Below are 9,072 nucleotides of genomic sequence, written 5' to 3'. Positions count from 1 at the left end.
AGTTGAGACAATTGATGGATATAAATATTTTTTGACGATTGTGGATGATTATTCTCGAGCAACATGGATTTATTTGTTGCGTCTAAAGAGTGAAGTTCTTACAGTATTTCCTGCATTTGTTAAGCTCGTTGAGAATCAATACAATGTGAAGGTTAAGTCTGTTCGATCTGATAATGCACCCGAGCTTAAGTTCACGGCATTCTTTAAAGAGAAAGGGATTCTACCTTTTCACTCTTGTCCTGAGACTCCGGAACAGAATTCAGTCGTCGAACGTAAGCACCAGCACATATTGAATGTTGCTAGAGCCTTCATGTTTCAGTCCCAAATACCTTTGGCATATTGGGGAGATTGTGTGTTGACTGCGGTATTTGTTATCAATAGGACACCCTCTCCTTTACTTGGCAGCAAGACTCCGCATGAACTTCTCACTGGTAAGAAACCGTTGTATGATCAGATAAGAACTTTTGGTTGTTTGTGTTATGGCTCAATATCACCCAAACAGAGACACAAGTTTCAGCCTAGATCGAGAGCATGCGTCTTCTTGGGGTATCCTTCTGGCTACAAGGGGTACAAGTTGTTGGATTTGGAGACCCATCAGGTTTATATTTCTCGCAATGTCATATTTCATGAGGAGATATTCCCTATGGCTGTTAGTCCTTTATCTGAAGACGGCTTACACCTCTTCACACCACCACAATTTTTCTTCTCAGGTACCTCACATATATCACCATCACCACCACCAAATATTTCTCCATCTCCTAATCTTTCCCCACATATTTCTACTCGATTCAAGAAACAACCTGCCCATTTAAAGGATTATCATTGTTTTAACTTGGATTCTAACGTCACATATCCTATTTCATCTTCATTATCCTATTCTAAAATCTCCACTTCTCATTTGTCTTACATCAATAACATCACCAAAATCCCTATTCCTCATTCATTTTCTGAGGCAAAGGATGATAAAAGTGGTGTGAAGCCGTAGATAAAGAGTTTGGAGCAATGGGGGATACAAATACTTGGTCTGTTACTTCTTTACCGACTGGGAAGAAAGCTATTGGGTGTAACATGCTTTATTCTTTGAAGTTCAATGCCGATGGAACCCTTGAACGAAGAAAGGTTCGTTTAGTAGCTAAGGGTTTTACTCAGAAAGAAGGTTTGGACTATACAGAGACGTTTTCTCTCGTGGCTAAGATGACAACAGTACGTTTTCTGTTGAAAGTAGCGGCTTCTCGAAATTGGTTTCTTCATCAACTGGATATTTCAAATGCATTTTTAAATGGCGAGTTAGATGAAGAAATATATATGAAGATTCCAGAGGAGTATACAGAGAGGAAAGGGATCACATTGCCAAAGGGGTCTGTTTTTCGCCTGCATAAATCGATATATGGTCTAAAACAGGCATCACGTCAATGGTTCATTAAGTTCTCTGCTGCTCTGCTACGTTTGGGCTTCACGAGAGCAACTGGTGATCACACTCTATTTCTTAAAACATGTGATGATGGAAACTTCCTTGCGGTGTTAGTATATGTGGATGATATTATTGTGGCAAGTACAAGTGCTTCTATATCCAAGGGGTTAATTCATGACTTGTCTCAACAATTCAAATTGAGAGACCTTGGTATTTTGAAGTATTTTTTAGGACTCGAGATAGCTCGTTGCAGTAAGGGAATCTCTATTTGTCAGAGAAAGTATGCTTTGGAGACTCTTACCGCAACAGGAATGCTTGGATGTAAGCCAATCTCGACTCCTATGATTCCGAATCTTCATTTGTCTATTGATGAGGGGACTCCTATTGACAATCCAGAGATGTATCGAAGTCTTGTTGGTCGGCTCATGTATCTTACGATAACTCGACTAGATATTACATATGCTGTCAACAGACTTTGTCAATTCTCTTCTGCTCCTAAGTCACCTCATCTTCAGGCGGTTTATAGAGTGTTGCAGTACATCAAAGGAACTATTGGACAGGGTCTTTTCTACTCAACTTCCGCTGACTTGACTCTGAAAGGCTTTGCTGATGCAGATTGGAACTCATGCCGTGATAGTAGACGATCTACTTCAGGCTTGTCTATGTTTCTTGGTGACTCATTGATATCTTGGAGATCACAGAAACAAGAGACTGTCTCCTGTTCTTCTGCAGAAGCAGAGTATCGGGCTTTATCTCAGGCTGCGAAGGAGATGGTTTGGTTGATCAAACTCGTTAATGATCTGAAGGTTCGATCACCCATTCCAATCTTATTTTCTGATAGTACTGCGGCTATCTACATTGCTACAAATCCGGTGTTTCATGAACGAACTAAGCATATAGAGAATGATTGTCATTTTGTTCGGGAACGGCTTGATCGAGGTACACTCAAGACTCTTCATATTCGCACAGCTGATCAGGTTGCAGACATTATGACTAAGCCACTGTTTCCTCATCAGTTCAATCATCTTAAGTCCAAGATGAGCCTTCATAACATTTTCGAAATCTCATCTTGAGGGGGCATATTGGTATACATACCCGGTTTAGCGGTTTAGAAGCTAATTTAACTTAATGGTTTAGTCTTGGTTAGTGTACAGTTTATTATATAAGCAAATGTAAATGTTCATTTCTAAATAAGAAAAAGATATTTTGTATAACAAACTTTTTCATCTCTCCCAAAAGCTTGTTCGTAATAGCAGCGATTATAAAAAAAGTGAACGATGGAGAAAAAAAAAACATGATAACGCAATATAATTGTCGCCGGTAACTGTCGGTACTGCTCATTAATCCACTTTAATGGTCGCCTGAAAAATCAGCAGCTTCCATAACCATCGCAGGCAGCAAGTTTACTGGATAAGAAGTGAATCACTACATCTTCAGACCACCTCCTTTGATAATTATTTTGTCGTTTCTCTTTGGCGCTGCAATTAGGATACGAACAAGGCCAAAACTAAATAACAATATTTAATAGTTCGATGATTCTATCATACAATATATATAACAATTTGCTTTATAAATATTATGATTTTCTTTGTATTTTCCAGTTTTATATATTGCTTAGCTTTGCACATAAAATCTGTTATTGAATATATAAAACTTTCAAGAAAAAAAATTAAATTTTGTTATGCGTTTTCAAAGCGTAAAAACTATTTTTGTTTACAAAATTTTAAATGACAGAAATATATTAAATCTATATATTTTAAGTTTTATATAATTTTTGAAATTGTGTATATTATTTTTTATTAATTTTAAAAAATTAATTTACATTTGTAAAAAAACTTGGCTTCATTCTTCTATATAGATTTTATTAATTTAGATATTTCAAAAACCAGATAAAAATAATTTATTAGAAATATCACTTTAGTTTTAGTACATGTTAGTAAATTTAGATTTCAGTTTTAAAATTTTGAAATAAAACGAATACATTAACTTGAGATATTACTATATGACAAATTCCCTTAGATAGCTTCCTTTTTAATTTATTTTCACAAAAATAGCCTCCTAATGAGAAAAATGACCAAAAGAAATTTTATTGAAGGGTAAATATGGATTTATAACCCTAAGGTTAACTAATCTAAGACTTAGGGTTTAGAGTTAAGGGATGAAGTTTATGGATGAATTGAAAATTTTTAAAATAAAAAATTAAAATTAAAATTTTCAAAATAAAAATAGGTTATTTTGGTCATTTTAGTTTTTCAAGACTATTTTTGTGACAAAAACTTAAAAAGACTATTTGAGAAAATTGTCCTTACTATATTCATAATTTAAATTTTGAAGAGTAATTTTAATAAAAATTTCAAAAAATAATTATACGTATTATGTTAACTAACTACATGTAATAATCTGGTTTTCTTCTATATGTTACTAAATAAAGTTTTTAAAGTAAAAATGTAAATTAAGTAATATTTAGAATTTTTAGAGGTCTAATAATAAAAAAAACTAAAATTATAAAATAATTAATTGTTATCTTTATTTTCATTTAGCCAAAAATAATTTTGTTTATCTCATATTTATATTTACTGAATATATGTATATGAAATATGTACATATATTTACAAAAACAAATACTTGAACTATATTTTAAGTTTTTTAAAATATATTAAATCTATTGAAATAATTATTTTTATTATCTTAGTAAATTAATCATCAATACTAAAATTTATATTTTATCGATATATCGCTTTTAAATCTAAATAAATTAAAAATTTTAAAATTAGAGTAGTCACTTATTTATGCTGATTAATTGATCTAGTTACATTTTTGATTTTTATTTATTATTTATAATTTTAAATTTCAGTGAAATCATAGTTTTGTATTTGTTAACTAAAATATATTTACAATTAATTTTAACAAAATATAGATATTTATATAATTGCTAAAGATTCTAAATGGATACAGAAAATATTTTATACTTCATTTATATATTTTAAGTAATTTAAATAAAATAACCCATCTTATGGGTATGTAGCTAAATTTATTTATTGCTTTATTTTAGAATTTTTTAAAAAAATTTAATCATTAACTAGATTTTGTTATTTCTAAAAAAAAAATATACTTCATTTATACATTTTATGTCTCTTTTGTTATTTCTAAAAAATTTCAACATATGTCATTATTTATCAATCATTTTTATTATTTTACATTTGCATATTGCATAAATAAATTATTGTGGGTTTAGTGTATATTGAAAGTATATTTTATTTGTATTAGGTTTTACTATTGTCACTTAAATGTAAGAGTGCATAAGATTTTGTTAATTTAAAATACATATTTACAACTAAAATAATATTATTAGATTTTTTAAAATCTTGTAATCTTAAAATATTTGATTGTCATATTGTTTGGTGTTTTTGATCAAAAAAATAATGATACATGGGATAGGATATATTGTTAAAATCATTTATAATAAAAACATATATTGAAAACAAATAATAAGGCACACTAAAAATGTAACTAAATACAAAGTTGTATATAAAATAATATTAATAGAAGTCATTATATAGCTACATATATCTATAAAAATTTGAATTATATAAATACAATGGCCACTCTAAATACAAAGAAATAAATTCTCACATATTTTTTTTATTAAACACTTTTTTGCATTACCCATTTGTTTCCAACACAATTATTTTTGATTAAAAAAAGTTTGTTTAATGGTGGGCTTTACATTCATGTTTATGTTGTTGAAAAGTTGGCCTATGTCCATTGTTTACTCTCAATTCACAGCCTTATTGGCCCAGACCCATTTTCTGGTTGCATCAACCTAGTCCACGTAAACGTTCTTTTTTTACTCTTTCCTAAAAATCTAAACCTACAAAAATCGATGGTACCAAAATAGATAGTAAAGAAAGTGATAATTTTAAAAAAAAATCTTCGATGGGGTTTAGTTCTGTATTTAGAGTAGAAATCAATGGGCCTTCAATAATGCGTTGGATTTATGATTGATTGGTTTAAAAATGGGAGAACGTCATTGTTCTAGAAATATGTGGCGAATAAGAGGCAAAAATTCCAAAAGAGACGGTGACATTCCCTTGTAAATAACTTGAAAAATCGAAGGTAGAATCTTATTAGGATTTTTTCTTTAATATTATAGATATTGTACATAGCATAATAAAATGGAAGTCATGTCATATTTTTCACTTACCTATATTTTGTTGAATAAGCCATAACACCATTTTCGTACAAATAAGTATAGTGATAAACATAAGCAAATTTTTAAAATTATTTCTTAAATAATGTTTAGAGAGAACTAATTAATTAATTATATGAAATCTTCATTTATCAAAAAAATTGATTATTTTGAATGTTAATTAATATACGTCTTTGTTTGTGATTTGTTCATTTATACACACATGTCAACTAGCAACTGACTAGCTGATTTGTTTGCAATTGAATATTAGACACAAAGTGTTTTACACCAGTAATTGAAAAAGATTCTAAACAATATATAAGATAGATGGACCACTCTTCTTATCACCAATTGATTTTAAGTTGGAAGGCCATCTAACTTAATATGGTATAAGAGCCAAGTCCACGCAGCCTAACTCGATCCACATCGATCTGGTTCAAATTTGGCCAATCGATGACGCTTAAAGAACCATCATCTCGAGGGGGCATATCAGACACAAAGTGTCTCATATCGGTAGTTATAAAAAATCTTAAACAGTATATAAGATAGATGGACCACTCCTCTTATCACCGATTGGTTTTAGGTCGGAAGACCATCTAACTTAATATTGAGCCCTTCATGAAATCATATTCACATTTGTGATACTTGTTCTGCAGATGTAAGTTCACGATGAGGTTGAAGTGTCTTCCTCACTCCTCAGTATGATCCTTCTCGTAGGTTCCACGCAGATCCAAGGTCATACATCTGTTACTGGAAGATATGTGATTGCGCATATACTTACAGATCTAAGCTGACAACTCCATTTTTTATTTCCTTTGATGCCAGTGAAGTCAGAAAGCAAGCTGAAGCTTCTAGGCAGAGGTTTGAAGAAGGTAATTTTTCAGACTCGGAGATCATCAATGCAGCAGCTATTTGTTTCTTATCTGCTTGAAAACTGAAGAGTCAGCTTCAGTAATTTTTTAGATGTGATCTTCAAGATATGTATTAATCATGTTGGATGTGAACTTTGTAGGAACCCCAATATCGTTTTGTAACAATCAAGGACGATTTGACAGGTCACCACATAGCACAACGGGTGAGTATGTCATTCTTATGTTTATTTAAAACACTTAGCTACAACAAGTCTGTCATAGGACTTTTCATCTATAGGTGGAACAACTTTGCTGCATTTCGTGTAGAAGGATTCAGTGGTTGCCTCAAGACTTCTTAGTTGTGGTGTAATCTTACTTGGCAAGGAAAATATGCATTAGTTAGGCATGGGGACCTCAGGGAACAATTCAAATTACGGGTAAGTAACACAGCAGAGAACAAAAATCAATCTTATGATGTAAAATGCTATACGTCAATGTGTTTCTTGCTTCTTTCATCCACTCCACTTTTTCAAGAGTTTGCTCTTCTACTTCTTTTTTCTGATATGTTGCATTGCATAACCACAAGAAACCCATACGCACCTGAAAGTTAAACAGGTTACAGGCGGATCTTCCTCAGGTTCAGCAGCTATTGTTGCGTATGGACTATGTTCAGCTGCTCTAGGAACAAATGTTGGAGGTGTCAAAGTTATGCTGATTTGTTTGATATGCGTTGCATGCTTACTCGTGTCTGGAAATACAAGTTCTGTTCGCATCTCAGCATCACTTTGTGGTATAATAGGACTGAAAACAACATATGGTCGGACAGATACGACAACGTGTGACAGATTTTCTTTGGTTTTCTTTTAGGTAAGGAAATAAAGTAAACATGGAAACTACTAATGCAAACAAAACTAGTCTTTTTCTTTTTGAATTTTTGTGGATATATATGCAATCTCATTCTCTTTTGTTTTTTTCTTTTCTTAAGAACACCAACAACACTAACAGCTGCAGAAACTAAAACTTGAAACAAATGACGATTTTTATAGGCTTTTATAAATGATTAAGCCATTACAAAACAACGAACATAAACAGAAGTTCTATGACTTTTATATTTATGAACGTAATAAACTAAAGCAAATAAAGGATATAAACTAGTTGGTTTTAATTAAAGTACACAACACAACATATCAAATTCTGTCAAAGACAAGCTTTATAAATGGTTTAATGTAAACTACAAGCTTAATTTGCCACTAATACAAATCACTAAATCTATTAGTTGTCCTTTTCGTTTACCTGCTTTCTGAAGAACCACTATGTTATTTGTCATCATCATTCGTATTAGTCACAACATCTTTGCAAATAGAAAGCTCTTTCCTTGGCCTTGCTTCTCTCGACCTTACTCTTCTCAACAAAACTCACTACTCCACGAAGAACAGCATCAGTATCACCTTGCGTTCTCGAACGAATCGAGGATCTCTTCTCCTTTATCGTCAAGTGCTTCTGCTTCGGTGTTTTGCCCGCTCGTACTCGCTCCTTCTCTGGACGGATCTTTTTCTTTTTTGGTAAAAAAAAATTATCACCACCACCAAAGCTACCGAATGAATTATAAAATAAATCTCTGGACCGATCTTTTTGCGGAGGTACATCTCCACCGCGTGGAAGACTTTGTTCTTGAATTTCTCGTCGATGACAACCTTGAGATTCTTCGATTTCGGAGTGAAGAACCGCTCGAGTAAGCCGGAGAAGTATGATCGGAGCTGCACCGGGACGAAGTCGTGGAGCATTGATCTGAAGAGCATCAAGAATCCGGTTAGGGATGCGTCGGATGAAGGAAACATCTTCTATCTTCTGCTCAAAAGATCTCTCTGGCGATGACCAAAAGGTTAATGAAAGTGGTTCCCGAGAGAATCTGTGAGGACGAGAATCGTATTTATAACCGCCAAAGGCATATTTTATTAATTTACTTTTATTTTTTAAATCTATTAAGTTTCCATTTTAATTAAAACTAGATCCTAATCCACGCTCCTATGAATTTTCAGCTTTTAATTATTTATAGGAGAGAAGTACCCATTTGAAAATGTTCTTACTTCATTAATTAAACTCTCTATTTTTTTGTTCATCTTTTTGAGTTGAATTTATGAAATATCCTAAAACGAATAAAACTGCCTAATTTATTACTTGTCTTTTCACTTACATTAACGAAATATGCTTAAATGAATTTAAACTTCCTATTTTATTGTTTGTCTTTTTCAGTTACCTTAATGAAATATCCTTAAATAAATTTGGACATAATGTCATTTAATCTATATTATTAAAAGATAAGTACTCATTTGAAAATGTTCTTACTTCATTAATTAAACTCCCTATTTTTTTGCTTCTCTTTTTGAGTTGCATTTATGAAATATACTAAAACGAATAAAACTACCTAATTTATTACTTGTCTTTTCAGTTACATTAATGAAATATGCTTAAATGAATTTAAACTTCCTATTTTATTGTTTGTCTTTTTCAGTTACCTTAATGAAATATCCTTAAATAAATTTGGACATAATGTCATTTAATCTATATTATTAAAAGATAAGTACTCATTTGAAAATGTTCTTACTTCATTAATTAAACTC

Source organism: Brassica oleracea, chromosome C3 (genome assembly GCF_000695525.1).
Source record: "Brassica oleracea var. oleracea cultivar TO1000 chromosome C3, BOL, whole genome shotgun sequence".
In the NCBI taxonomy this organism is placed as follows: Eukaryota; Viridiplantae; Streptophyta; class Magnoliopsida; order Brassicales; family Brassicaceae; genus Brassica; species Brassica oleracea.
This window is presented reverse-complemented; position numbering follows the sequence as displayed.